This window comes from Anneissia japonica, unplaced genomic scaffold (genome assembly GCF_011630105.1).
Source record: "Anneissia japonica isolate Jap-2015-1 unplaced genomic scaffold, ASM1163010v1 scaffold5825_len372023_cov165, whole genome shotgun sequence".
Lineage (NCBI taxonomy): Eukaryota > Metazoa > Echinodermata > Crinoidea > Comatulida > Comatulidae > Anneissia > Anneissia japonica.
The window spans coordinates 354219-357957 of NW_022751237.1; the positions used below are offsets into that span (position 1 = coordinate 354219).

A 3739-nucleotide genomic window follows, 5' to 3' on the forward strand; every position below is an offset into this window, starting at 1 on the left:
TATATAGAAATATGTGCAAGGTTTATAAACCATCCTAAACTAACACACATGGAATGCATTTGCATTCAGACGCTATTACAATGGATCGCACCGCAATTCAGCCCGCCGTAGTGCTACAGTTCTCGCTGAGCTACCACTACCGCGTGCTCACATGCTCAAAAAACTGCCTAGCATTTTACGGCCTAGAAGTATAAATAACAATTTTTGATCAGAGTTGAAACAAGTCTTACCCGACTAAATTAAGATTAAACATGATAAATCAACACTTTAAAATATTGATTAGCTGGGACGCAAATCCGACTCTGGAGAAAATTGTAAATAACTTCATAGACAAGTCGTACCAGATTTTCATAATTTCGCCTATGTTAACATCAACCAGTGAATGCTTACGCAAGCGTAGGTTTTTTCGAGAAAACCCAATTGGTTAGCAAACTAGACATATTAGGAAATATATAACTCACCTTTTTAGCTTGTATTTTTCTTAATTTTTTTTCCCGAATTTTATTTTTACTGTTAAGCGCATTGAGGCTTTAGCATAATGCACTATATAAGCCAAAATTATTATTATTATTATTATATTGTTACCATATAAGGAAGCCATGGGCGGGCCTTATCTATTAATGAGAACTATAAATGGAGCTGATGTATTTTTGCTAAGCGACGCAAAAACGTGGTTTCGCTTTGAAACGATAGGTAGCGCTGCGCAAAGCAAATGCGGAAGTAAGAAGTAAAAATCGTGATATAACGGACAAATCGCCTATCGGCTTTCCTACTGCTTTCTCAGTCAAATTAAATTGCAGTACAATTCAATGGTTCATGAAACTACCGGATTCAGCCCATTTTACCTTGTCCGTGGATGAGAACCAAGATTGGCCAGTCAGGTGCTTTATGGCCCCAACACATTTCATCCCATTTCTACTACCCAAGAGTATTACCGATTTAGATAAGCGTATTACCAGAGCTAGGGATTTAGTGTCCAATAACATCGCTATCCAAAAACACAAACAACAACAACAATATCAAAACAAAGATTTCGTGCATACCAAGTTGGTGAAAAAGTTTGGATTGATGATCCAGTTAATGTACGGAATAAGTTGGCTCCTTGATGGCAACTAGGGCCCATTTCAAGTTGCTAATGTGAGTGAGGATGGTGTTGTCTACAAACTGCAAGTGGTTAATGGCAGAATATATCCTAGAAAGATACACTACAATCGCCTTAAAGACATACATTGAACCATCTGTTACCAAGCAGCCTGTTGTTAGGACAGACGTACATGTATCGCAGCATTGCTCGACCAACTGTCAACCTTTGAATGCGAAAGCTGTAGCACCCTTCAGTGTTAATACTAGAACAGGCAGAACAGTGAAGACAAAGGCCTTCGAGATTCCTGGAATAACTGCGAATGTATGACTATGTAAATCACTACACACATATTACATTAATTTACAATTAACACACACACAACCAAAAACCACCAGGTGTCAATGAGACATGTCTGGTGCATGCGCAGGGGAGCTTGCGTATCGACGCGTGCGTAATTTTTTTTACGCATGTGGTTATAGGAGCTAGGATTTGTTTTTTCTGGTTTTAGTGTTAGTGGCATGAGTGTCTTTTCTCCTTACTTGATTATGGGAAATTGAATACGTCCATGTGCGCACGTAATGTTTTTAAAGCATGTTGTTTATAGAAGTTAGGATTTGTTTTGGTTCTAGTGTTAGCTGGTATTTGGGTCATTCCTGCTTGCGCGGCTTGCGTGATTGAATATATAATTGTGATAGGCTTGTCAATAATTTCACTGTTTCTGGTAGTTCAAACTCTCATCACTTGTGGTCTTATAAGTTCCATGGATTATTGTATGCAGAAATTTTTTTTTTGTTTTTTTTGGACGAGATGATTGTTTTCTGTTTTATTATTATTAATATTTTGTACCCTACGCAATTCGTATGCTACGTGAATGATTTGAAAGAGGTTGTATTGTACACTCCTCGTATATGCTACACAGGGAGAGATTCTGTCTTTATTTGGTTTGCACCATACGCTATTCGTAGGCTGCATTACTGAATGCTTTTTTTTTTTTTTGAGATATTTTGTGGAAGATTTTTTTTTGCACCATACATTATCTGTTTGCTGTTGCGTTGACTATTTATTTGTGTTTGTTTTTTTGCACCGCTAGTCATATGCTGCGCTATTGAATGATTTCTTTGGAATGGTTTGCACTGTTCGTATGCTGTACTATTGATTATATGGGGATGATTACTGTACGCTTCCGTATGCTACAGTGATGGTAGAATTTTTTTTTTTTTTGGCACTGTACGGTATTCATATGCTACATGTTTTTCTTTTATTTGAGACAATTTATTTGTTTTTTTTTTGTGTCATACGCCATTTGTAGTACAGTACAGTACATGGATACTGAGCCGTTACTTCCTTCACCGTATGCCATTCATTTGCTGGAGTTATGTCAACAGTCCCAGAGTCATCTAGAATCTCATCGATGGAATCTAACCAATACTCAATCTCATCAGTGGAATCTACTTGGAGTCATCAATTAATCAAGGGATGTGAACTTCATCTATCAATCTTCAGATGTTCAACCAATGGAACCATCATTTTCTGATGTGCTTCAACCACGAACTGATCACATCTGCCCGATGATATTCTTAAAATTTAGCGTTATTGGCCTATTATATGAACTCTGTTTTAAATCATATACTGAATTGATAATAACTGACACATGAACAACCAGCTACAAGCAAAGGAATTTTAATTTCATGAACACTTATACTGTAACCGTAACTCTATAATGAAATTGCTTATAATAATATCAGTGCAGAATGTTATTACAGTATTTTTCACGCGAAAATTAAACCCTGTATTAAAAAGTATGGCAACGCCCCTTGTGTTGCTTTTAGGAACTGAAGTAAAATTCAAGGCCCCATTCGTTCCTGATAAAGTGCTCTTTTTCTTCGGTAAAGTGGGTATCTTGTAGGCAATATATTGCGTATTTCTTTCCCCTTATATAATTAAAAACATCCCTTCGTTTGTTAAAGTCGGAAAGCCCTCTACAGTTCACAGATGCTACTGTGATTCTCACTATTTTTGGGTTGATGATTAATCAATGTGTTATGTATTGTCCGAACAATACTAATTTATACATACAGCTAACGATTTAGGGATTCTATGTAAATCACATATCCGCCTATATTTAAATTTGTAGATAAAATAGGTAGTTACAGTACAAGAGCAGCTGGAACCAACCAGGGTGTCATCGCAAATTTACCTTCGTGTCTTAATCTTATCTTCTCCTTATTTGCAGACTTCTCTCTCTCCTGACTTTTGTGGACACATCAATTGACACTGTGATAAACTTTCCTTTGTATTTTTTCTGTTTCAATATCTTCGGGGCATTTTTTTAAAATTCTTTCTCTATCCACATAACTCAAAAATTTAATAACTGGCTTAGGGTTTGACCCTTCCCATCCTATGGGCACGCTCTATGTCAACACTCATGTTGAAGCCATTTTTTATATTAAAAGTCTTTCATGAAAGTTCTACAGCTTTCCCCTTCCGCATTCTCTGGGATCCCCCAGACTAATTTGTTCCTCCTGGACCTATTTTCAAGATTGACGACTGCAATCTTTCTGTGACTTCATTTAATGCATTTTTTCAATTCCTCCTTATTTTCACCAACAGATTTCTCTAGGCTTACAAACTCTTCATATTTTACACGTTGTAAAA

The 3739-nt window shown here is 36.7% G+C and overlaps 1 long non-coding RNA gene across 3 annotated transcripts in view; it reads left to right on the forward strand.

Annotated features, from left to right (window-relative positions):
- Window positions 1–3739, forward strand: part of LOC117121617 — a 27578-nt gene that overhangs the window by 9368 nt on the left and 14471 nt on the right. The window contains exon 3 of one of the 3 annotated variants that reach the window (XR_004447606.1): window positions 2404–2957. The exons of the other annotated variants lie outside the window; for them this stretch is intronic. This is a non-coding gene — a long non-coding RNA (uncharacterized LOC117121617). Of the gene's footprint in view, window positions 1–2403; window positions 2958–3739 lie in introns of those variants that run through there. 3 annotated transcript variants of the gene reach the window in all.